Source organism: Portunus trituberculatus, chromosome 15, assembly GCF_017591435.1.
Source record: "Portunus trituberculatus isolate SZX2019 chromosome 15, ASM1759143v1, whole genome shotgun sequence".
NCBI lineage: Eukaryota > Metazoa > Arthropoda > Malacostraca > Decapoda > Portunidae > Portunus > Portunus trituberculatus.
Window position 1 is genome coordinate 15,735,320 of NC_059269.1, and position 10,809 is coordinate 15,746,128.

The 10,809-nt window shown below is 44.2% G+C and overlaps 1 protein-coding gene across 4 annotated transcripts in view; it reads left to right on the forward strand.

Annotated features, from left to right (window-relative positions):
* LOC123504109 (chaoptin-like) overlaps nucleotides 1–10,809 on the forward strand; it is an 83,493-nt gene that overhangs the window by 19,804 nt on the left and 52,880 nt on the right. For 2 of the 4 annotated variants that reach the window (XM_045254424.1, XM_045254425.1), the window contains one exon: nucleotides 4,526–4,590. The exons of the other annotated variants lie outside the window; for them this stretch is intronic. The gene's annotated coding sequence lies outside the window, so the exon portion shown is untranslated. The remainder of the gene's footprint in view (nucleotides 1–4,525; nucleotides 4,591–10,809) is intronic. 4 annotated transcript variants of the gene reach the window in all.

A 10,809-nucleotide genomic window follows, 5' to 3' on the forward strand; every position in this document is an offset into this window, starting at 1 on the left:
AGAGGGAGAGGGTGAGGGTGAGGTAGAGGGTGAGGGTGAGGGTGAGGTGAGGGAGAGGAGAGAGAGAGAGAGAGAGAGAGAGAGAGAGAGAGAGAGAGAGAGAGAGAGAGAGAGAGAGAGAGAGAGAGAGCGGTGAAGTGAAGGCGTGAGTAGGAGATTTGAATACGGAGATAATAAAAAATTACTATCTTGGAGAAATGTTATTCACACACACACACACACACACACACACACACACACACACACACACACACACACACACACACACACACACACACACACACACACACACAACTCCGGCAAAATCCATTAAGATTCAGCGCTGTCATGTCGTTAACTTCACCTCTGGTTAACAAAAACAAAGTTGTTTGAAGAGTGTCCAGGGAGAGAAAAAGTGTGCGGGCAGGGAATGTTTGAGAAGGGAGCGAGGCAGGCTGTGGAATGGTGATGCTGGACGGAGACTGCTGGGAATAACCGAGTGTTTTTCCACTGCCATAGCGTCGCTTTAAAAACCTTTTCAATGATATGACTATTCTTTAATATTCTGAGTATTGGGAAAGAAAGTTTGTAAGTACACAGAAGTGGAGACAACTGGGAATAACCGAATGTTCTTCCAGTGTCAGCGTCGCTTTAAACCTTTTCATTATATGACTTTTCTTTAACATTGAGTATTGGGAAAGAAAGTTTGTAAGTACACAGAAGTAAGAGGGAATTAAAAGCTATTTGTATTTTTTCGGTTACAAAACTGAGAAGCTATTAATTATACAAGTGTCTAAAATTATGTGGGATTATTGAAATTAACCTCTTCAGTACCAAGAAGACGCATATCCATATTTATTCTGCTTACTATTCGGTGATTTTATACAGCTTCAGCAACTTATATGGGGGATGAGAGTAGTGAAGACTCTGGCCATTAATCTTTCGACCTCCATAGACCTTAGCTAGTGACAATGAAACCGTTTATTCGTTCACCCAGCGCATGATAAAAATGCGTCCCATTATTGAAGGGGGTTATTGTCGAGCAGTGTAATAGTTACTGAATTTTGTTAAGAGATTAGAATTAATATGAATAAATATTTCGTTTATTTTAATTACTTCGTCCCCAGCAGTGATTTCAACGCACTATGAGATACCCTTCCACAGTTGATCATCATGTACCTTTATGACACGAGGCTGCTTGAAGTAACTCTACCCTGGGCAACACCTGAGAATCTTGCGTTAAGTCTTGGCGCGTCTGTACTTGCTCCAGAACTAGACTTATTTGGACTACTCTTAACACACGAGTGAGTCGAGAAGGTGAACACAAGACACGTTTTTTTCCGGCGCAGCCATAACAGGAGGCCGGGAAGGTGAGCAGGGCAGGTGTATGTAAAGTGCGTTAGCTGCATAGGTGAAAGGTTCGCCTCAGTTGATTTCAACGGAGAGAGTTAAGCTGATTTAAATCGATGCAAAGTGAAAGGCGGTTTGATAAAGAAAGGAAGAAATTGATTACTCCCTAAATGTATGCTGTCAGTTTCTAGAGTATTATTGAATAGACTTAGTTTTCAGATAGTGGAGTCAGTAAGGAGTTTTGATGAGACGATAAATTTATGGATAGAAATGAGAATACAAAAACTGTTATACCATGTTTACGTTTATTAGCTTCTTATCTCCTCTCTAATGTTCATACGCTCTATATTTCTATTAACCTTGTCTTGTCAGTAATATTTTTTATGAGTCCTGTAGTGGGTTGTAATAGTAGTCTTAGAATTACAACCCTTATAATCTATAGACATTCTCAACACCTTAATATTATTCTTTCCTTGATACCGTCAGTTCGAACGCTGAATCTTGTTTTGTGTGAGTGTTTCAGAAGGCGTACGTTAAAGAAGAAGGAAGGTTTGACTCTCACTTAGCAGACGCCACGGTATTCCAGTTTCCTTTTTCACACTTCTTGCGTGTTAAGTGGAGCGGTGGTGGGAGGGACGGGAGGGAAGGAAGGGAGGAAGGGAGGGAGGGAGGGAGGGAGGAAGGAAGGAAGGAAGGAAGGAAGGAAGGAAGGAAGGAAGGAAGGAAGGAAGGAAGGGGAGGGAGGGAGAGGGTGAGGGTGAAGGAAAGGAAAGACGGAAGGAGGGAATTAGTGTGTGAGACTTGCATTCACACCACAGCACCAGAACAAGAGACTTAACTGTTACCTGGTTCTCATCGCTTCGTTGAGCACAGAACCATCCTATTAATCTACTTGTGTCCTTGCTTCCGCTGCTCTGGTACCCTATATTTAGAAACGTGTATGCGTATGCTGGTGGTGAGGTAGTGAATGTCGTAACTGGTGGATGTATTGATGTGGTTTTATTAGCTTGATACAGGATCTTCTATTTTACTGTATCTGTCATGCTGTCGCCTTACCTTCAGTCTTGTCTCATATTCAAGTGTGTGTGTGTGTGTGTGTGTGTGTGTGTGTGTGTGTGTGTGTGTGTGTGTGTGTGTGTGACTAGATAGGTGTTCATGGTGGTAGTAATAGTGGTAGTAGTGTGTGTGTATATGTATGAAGGACAATGTATTGGGCGCATTACCATTTCTTCTGTGAGTTAGAATGACACAGTACAGCTTTAGTATCTCACTCGAGTCTTGCATTTTACCACTCGTCACATTTTTCACATCTAAAATAGCTTATGATAGTTGTTAGGTATATCCAACTTTCTAAGAGCGCTGTTAAATCTTACGTGTATTCCTGTATCTGTCACACGTTAGATCAGACGTGTGTAAGTATGATGGACGGGTCTGTGTACATGGGGTGGATGGATAAGAAGGTGGATCTGCGTGGGTTTGTGAAGACTGAGCACCCACGACCCTCCGGCACTGTTACCCGGGGGTCAGGGGTGAGAGGAAGAGGTGGAGGCATTCCGAACTACGGCTGTCAGGGGTGAAGGAGTGAGGGAAGAAGGAGAGCGAGGTAGAGTGATGATTGTAGGCCTGAATTATAAAACTCTGTGCTCTCTCACCATAACTGCTTTCTAGAGGCTCCAATTGAAAATACTCGTTTTTTTAAGAGTATTTTTATGGTTCTGGTGATATATTGGCACGGTTTCTAGTCTATTAAAAGGAGAAACTGTCTTGAAAACTCTGCTAGGTGTCTCTGTGGCCTTGCGAAATTGTTGTAGTGAGAGGAGAAGGCGTTTCAGAATACGGGCGTCAGGGTGGCTCTGCTCCAATACAGGTGCCTGCGGGATGACAGGTGGAAAGAGAACTACCTGCTGTAGATACAATAGGGGTGATGGGATGTTTTGTAGTGGTGTGGTTGCTGTCTGGTTTTGTGAGGTTGCTTCGTTTTGTTTGGGTATCTGGTGTGAATTTTTTTTTTTTTTTTTTTAGGTGTAGGTCTCTCTCTCTCTCTCTCTCTCTCTCTCTCTCTCTCTCTCTCTCTCTCTCTCTCTCTCTCTCTCTCTCTCTCTCTCTCTCTCAAGTAGGAAAAAACAACAACAACAACAACAACAACAACAACAACAACAACAACAACAACAACTACTACTACTACTACTACTACTACTACTACTACCATAACCCAGTGGCCTTGGCAAGTGGTCAGTAGTGCATTTGATATGATGAACGACTACTACGAGACACAATTCTCCCACTTTTCAGCGCCGCTCGTGTGTATCAAGACTCCTGGGAACTTCCGACGTGTGTGTGTGTGTGTGTGTGTGTGTGTGTGTGTGTGTGTGTGTGTGTGTGTGTGTGTGTGTGTTATGTTCTTAAAGGATTTTTTTCTTTCTCTCTCTAATACTTTATGACGTGGTTTCTCTTCCCATCCTTCCTCTTGTTTATTTTTTTGTTTGTTTTGGTGTCTGTTCTCTTCTTTGTCCCCTCGTGTCCTTTCTAGTTTCTTTTTTTGTCAATGTTTGTGAGTATTCCTTGTTTGAAATATCCACGAGTTAAAACCTGCTGATGAGGAAAATTAAAGAACATTTCTCCTTTCCCTTATCAACAATAATTTATTTCTTTACTGTGGTTTTTTGATCCGTTGCTTGCTGGTGTAATGTAACTAGTTTTTTTTTTCTTCTTTTTATTTATATATATATTTTTTTTATTCCGTGAAGACTTGTAACGCTTCAGGTCATTGGTAACATGCATTTTTTTTCTCTTTTCTTTTCTTTCGCTTTTTTCTTTCATAGTTTTTGTTCCTTTATTTTCTTGTTTAAGTATTCAGAAGTTTCTTGATTCACTTCCTGTATTTTTTTACCTTTTCCATTTTGTTAATTACCTGTTTAAGTGTGTGTGTGTGTGTGTGTGTGTGTGTGTGTGTGTGTGTGTGTGTGTGTGTGTGTGTGTGTTATTCTTTATAATCTGCACCTTATGATTAAAACTGTGGCAGAAATGAATTAATTTTCCACACATCTTAATGCATGTAGGAAATGCGTAGACTTAACAGTGAGAGCATCAGTAAATTCCATTATTCCCATATTCTCAGGTGTAAAATTACTATACAAGAAACACTATAGTCCATGAATGTAAATGTTGAAGTGACACGTCCTTATCTTTGTTTCAGGTAAGCTTCCTTTGCTTCTCACCGGCCTTACGGATCTTGTGATGGACCCTTGACCAGCTGGGCACGTGAGTACTTGGCCTGTATTCTGAAACGCTTTGCTCTCTCACCATCACTGCTTTCCAAAGGCTCCAGTTGAAGATACTAGTGTTTTTTAATAGTATTAATATGGTTCTGGTAATAGATTGGCAAGGTTTCTAGTTTATTGGAAGGAGAAACTGTCTTGAAAACTCTGCTGGTTGTCTCTGTGGCCTTGCAAAATTGTCGTGGTGAGAGGAGAAGGCGTTTCGTGGTGCAGTGAGTAAGACTTGGTGGAGAGGAAGCCGGTCATGAGGGGTCAGCCAGAGGAAACCAGTCAGTAGGTGGGCTCCTCCGTGACTGCCTGACCTCGCTGCCTGCCTCATAGGGAGCGAGCAGGATTGATACGAGCGCAGCGATAGCCTCAAGTCGTGAAGTGGTGACTGCAGGCGTGTTCCTCAGCGCCGGGAATTATCCATTGTGTGATCACCAGTAAATGAAAGGCTGCGGGTTCTCGTCATTGTGCGTGACGTGACCTGACCCGTGGACTGTGTGTGTGTGTGTGTGTGTGTGTGTGTGTGTGTGTGTGTGTGTGTGTGTGTGTGTGTGTGTGTGTGTGTGTGTGACGTACGTACAGGAGTGACACAATGCAGCGATGCCATTAGTGTGGAAAGTCTGCTCAGGCCACATATGTACACCTGAGAAAAAGTGACAGAATGAAGCCATTGTGTGGGGACTGTCACGCGAAAAAACGCTCCCCTGCTGTCTCCGCTCCTGGACGAAAAAAAATTACACACACACACACACACACACACACACACACACACACACACACACACACACACACACACACACACACACACACACTACGATATTCTTATAAAAAAAATTGATCTCTTGGATTAATTTTTGAAATCAAACGTGTGTGTGTGTGTGTGTGTGTGTGTGTGTGTGTGTGTGTGTGTGTGTGTGTGTGTGTGTGTGTGTGTGTGTCCGTCCGTCCGTCCGTCCTTACAGACTGGAGAACACCCTTACCTTCCAAACCCCTACCAGCATTATCGTATACACACACACACACACACACACACACACACACACACACACACACACACACACACACACACACACACACACACACACACACACACACAAACACAGAGTACAAGCAGAGGCGTAGTAATTGCAACATCCGGAGCTTTCCCTTCCTGATATTACTCGAATTTCTAAGCAAACCCAGATTCACGTGAACTCGCAGTGGCGGGTCACACTCACTACCTCTTCAGTCCTTCCCTTCCGATAAGATAGTGCACTTCAAGCTTTAACCTCTTCAGTACTGGGACGCATTTTTTACCATGAGTATGGGTACGATTAGAAGATTTTATTTGCATTACGAAGTGTCTATGGAGGTCAGAAGATTAATTGCCAGTCTTTACTATTTTAATCCTGCACACGAGTTTCTGAAGTTGCATAAAATAATCAAATAGTGAGCAGAATGAATACGCGTTATAGCATTGAAGGAGTTAATGTTCATATCATACAATTACTTATCTATACTTTCTTTCTCTTCCATCTTTTCAATGTTTTGCTGAATCTTTTTCTTCGCGTTGCTAAATATATAAGAATAATGCCATTCGTCCGCGAAATATCTTGCTTTACATAATAGCTATCAGTACTTTCTAATCTCATTTTTATATTTGCTGCTTTTTATAACCTTCATCACTGCGCCAAACCGTGTATCAGTCACCACTTACCCCGGAATGTTTAGCGACGGTAGGGTGGTGAAGTTGCTCAGACAGCGGTGGTGTTGCCAAGGCTACCACTGGCCGCTGGACTTGTGGGACCGCTACTTGCTGGATCCTTCCTCCACTCCCCGCCCAAGCCTGCCTCACCGGGCTTGCCTCCATCCCCTCACGCCTAGCATTCCTCGCCGCCACATCTGCCACGCTACCTTCCCCACCACTCTAAGAAACAGGGATTAAATGGGAAGGCTGTACATCGTAGGTCATGCGTACAGTGAAACCTTAACTCCTCTGCTTTTCATTAGTGTAGTTTTTAGGTTAAGTTGATAGTGTTAGCTTCGATTGATTCCTGGTGTTGCTGTGTTAACAAACTGGATAGCTATTTTTATTACAGGGGCTTTGCTGTCCACCTGCGGCTAAGAAACTGATTGTGTTGTGGTTCTGTTTATGGCGAGGCTCACCTGCACAAGTTTGACATTCCGAGAGCTAATGATGTCAGGTGCGCGTCATATCTCATGTCTTGCGGTTGTAAAGTGGAAAGAGCTTGTCTAAAGAAAAAAAAAAAAAAAAAACTAGTATAAAGTACCGTCATTTTCTTTTTTTCTATTTCCCAGCCGGTAAAAAACGTGATTGTTTTCAAGTCGGCTGTTTTTTTTTTTTCTACTTATCGTTTAAATCATCCCAAGAAGCAGCGTGCATCATCAAAACCTTCATGAAATGCTACGTGATTTAGGTACTCCAGAACTCATATGACTTTTTTGCAGTGTCTGAGCAGCGTGATAGCGGAGCTTGCAGGCCAGTCAGTCAGTCACGAGCACTCGCTGATTGGTTGGCGAGGGACCGTCTTATTAAGCCTCGTCCACTTCCTAACGGAGTAACAACCACAGCACCCCTTCGCCCCATCACCATTGCCAAAGCACTCCGGCGCCTCGGAATCCAGTCTAAGGGCAGTTTCAGTCTTCTGTTTGTTCGGGAGCTTACCAATATGGGAAGTGATTGGGTTGGATAACTTACAGAAGACTGGAATTGGCCCTATTATCTGACCAGTTCTCTTTTTAGTACTCTCCCAAACTAAAAACACTGGTTAAAGTTGATTTTCGAACCAGATCACGGCTGAAGTACTTTTGTCAGTTAGCAAACGAAAGAGGGTGTGTGGAACTGGTACCAAGAATCCAGCTATCCTTCCACATACCGGTACCAAGACATCCACTGTGGAATCCAGCGCCCCACCTCTCAGTATTCCAGCACCCCACGCCCTGCCCACAGTCCCCGCCCGTCGCCTGCATCCCTACATCTTAGACTCAACACAGTCCTACATCCCTTGCATCACTCACATTCTTGTCCCCCTACTATTGCACAGTAAACAAGTTCCCTCATTTCCTACATCTCCATTTCCTCTGTCGACACCTCGCATGCCAGCTTTCCGGTACTCTTTATCTTCATGTCCCTCCACTCCTACATTCTAGTTCTCGTGTTATCCCAGTTTTCCTGATATCCTAATCCTCCACATTCCTACATCCCCACATCCTAACTCTCCGCATCTTCCCTCTTCGTAACTCACTCTCTCGGACATCCTCGGGGAATGTCATCTAAGTGGGCCTTTTTATTTAATCGTTTTTGTTGCCCGTGGCCAGATTTTCCCTTACATAGAAAAGAAAAAAGTTGTTTCGTCATCCTCCCTTGCCCTACATCCTCCCCACCACATCCTCAGTCCCCAGTATAAGTTTCACCTGCCATGAGTTTCCCCAATGGGCGGGTTGAGTTACCGGATCAGCCCTCTCGACTTTCCCCGCAAGGCCGAATAGAACCGAGTCGACCGTTCCTATTGGGTCTCACAGTGGTAATGATGTGTAGCGCCGTTAGGGATTATTAGCATTGGGAACTGTGATAATGTATAGTGAGTCAGCTGTAGAGATTAATTAGCATTCATTGTGTTAGTTTTGTACGTGATAGTATTTGTAGGTTTATAAGAAGATAAGTGCACACTACTACTATTCTCACTACCATTACGAGGAAGAATAACTACAGGAACAACGAAATAAAGTGGTTACAATCATGCACAAATAAGAGCTTCAGGCCCGCTTGCTGCTCCCTCCCTCCCTCGCTACCCTCTACATAAGAACAGCAGGTAGACACGTACTGTACACGTCATAATGCGGTGCCTCAAGGCCGCGATCCAATATCCAGTTTCTTTCTCCCACCCTGTCATTTCCCCTTCTTTTTTTCCTCCTCACAAATTGTACATGTTCTGTCACTTAGTACGTATTACTTATTGTATGTAATAACTATTAATAAGACCTGTTTTGTCTATGAGATTAATTAGGACAACCATAAGGAAGGTGAAGCAGCCTCCTATTTCTGCGCCTCTCGCCTGCCCATTGTCTCAAAGCTGCTCGACGCCACAAAAGGAAGGGTACAGTTACATTCACTTTAAACGAGGAAAGAAGGCTGGGACATTTATCAGAAAGGATTGATGTCTAGCTGTCAATCTGTCAACGTAACTGTTTCCTTATCTGCCGTCACCCATCAGCCTGTCAGTTAACCCTTCCTGACAGTTCAGTAGTTTTTTTTTATATTAATTTTTACTGTTGCTATTCTCACAACAGCAAAGTGTTCTCCCTGTTCTGAGTGGCATCAGTGCAGGGCCTCTTATAGTACCAAGTAATTAGCCTGAATGTGAGATCGTCAATTTGAAAAGCATGAACTTGAGTGACATGAAGCTAGCGTGTGTGTATATAGTGGGTGGGGCGGCGGCGGGTCTGGAACGAACTCACACGATAAATAACGGAAGATGTAATGGGAAATGGTCGTCCCGTTGGTTAGCTTCACGGTGCTAAAGTTTCAGTTGAGGAGTAATGCCTGACCAGTGGTACATACACATACAACATCCTTCTGTGTGTCCGGCAGTGAGTATTTCAGATGCCTCCGTAACGGTGTTTTAGTAAGCTTTGCCATCAGGTCAGTGACTTGTGGGCACTGGATGTAATTCTGTGATGCATGTCTAATGAAAGGAACGCTTAGCTGTAATGGAATGGACGCAGGTAAAGTTTTCACCGACAATTAATAGAAAACTTTCCTCCACACTCCTTCAACCTTTGTGGAGTTAGAGGGATTGACAAACAGCAGTATTCACCCAACACCAGTAACAACAGTCGCAGTGATGAACAAAGTGCGTAATACTGACCATTCAAAACCACAAACAAGTTAACACCGCCAATCCCAGGCTGTGAGGGTGGCAATTTCAGACTACCGTGAAATCATAGCTCAGTGAATGGTGCGGTGTGGGAGTTTCTTTCCATCCACGCATCTCAGTGAACACGAATCCTTTCCCTGTGTCACGTGATCCGCGTCGCACGGCTGTCCACCCTAACCACCTCACATGTCACAGATCAACCTAGTATTTGTTAAGTGTGCGAATACTCCCAGCTTTCGTGACAATTATTGGTGATTGGCCCACCCGCAGACCCCGCAGCCCGCAGCTCCCGCGACACCACCGCAACACGCACCAAAAACCTGTTCGTCGCGTCAAGACAACAAACCTCGTAATCATAAATAGCAAGATGGAGGCGCTGCTCGGTCACGGACACACACATGCACTCCCACCACACATTCCTCTTCGCCCCGTGCTTCCCCTGAGGCCTGGAGAAGTCAATCGTTGGGCGTCTCTCTCTCTCTCTCTCTCTCTCTCTCTCTCTCTCTCTCTCTCTCTCTCTCTCTCTCTCTCTCTCTCTCTCTCTTAAAATTACGAAATATCACTGCACACACACACACACACACACACACACACACACACACACACACACACACACACACACACACACACACACACACACACACACACATTAACATATTACCAAGTGTTTATTCCACCCCTATGATTAGCAGCAGTTGATTATTTTACATATTGAAGCTAATGACGCTGTAGAATGCATTGTTATTCACTGCATTCCTTTGTATATATATATATATATATATATATATATATATATATATATATATATATATATATATATATATATATAAAAGCAGAAGAAAAAATAACTAACATCAATCCGGTGCTAATTGCTTAATGAAATCCTCGTGTACATCGCTAGTCTCAAGTAAAAACCACCAGGGCGGCGTTAGTAGCGTAATGGAACCTCGTGTAATCACCCGTAAGAAACATCACTTATCGTAACCACTGCTATTACCGCGGCGCTAATGGCGGTGGTGGCGGAGAGTGAGGGTGCGCACGGGGTAGAAGCGGTGTAGCATCACGAGGGGAGCCGGGCACTGACTGATATAGCAGAGAGACAAGGAAGAACGGTGACTAGGCAGGCGGGCAGGTGGGCGGGTAAGGTGGGCTCTCGGGCGGGCGGGCTCTCGGAAACTCACCCCCACTGCCACCGCTCACCGCCCTCCGCCGCCCCCGGGCATCTCGGTGAACGACCTTCCCTGTCCTGCCCTGGGACTGGCTCACTCACCTGTGGCTCGTTTTGGTTCCACGACAACTCCGCCTTCACCTTCAGTTGTCGCTTCCTCTTTGTCCTG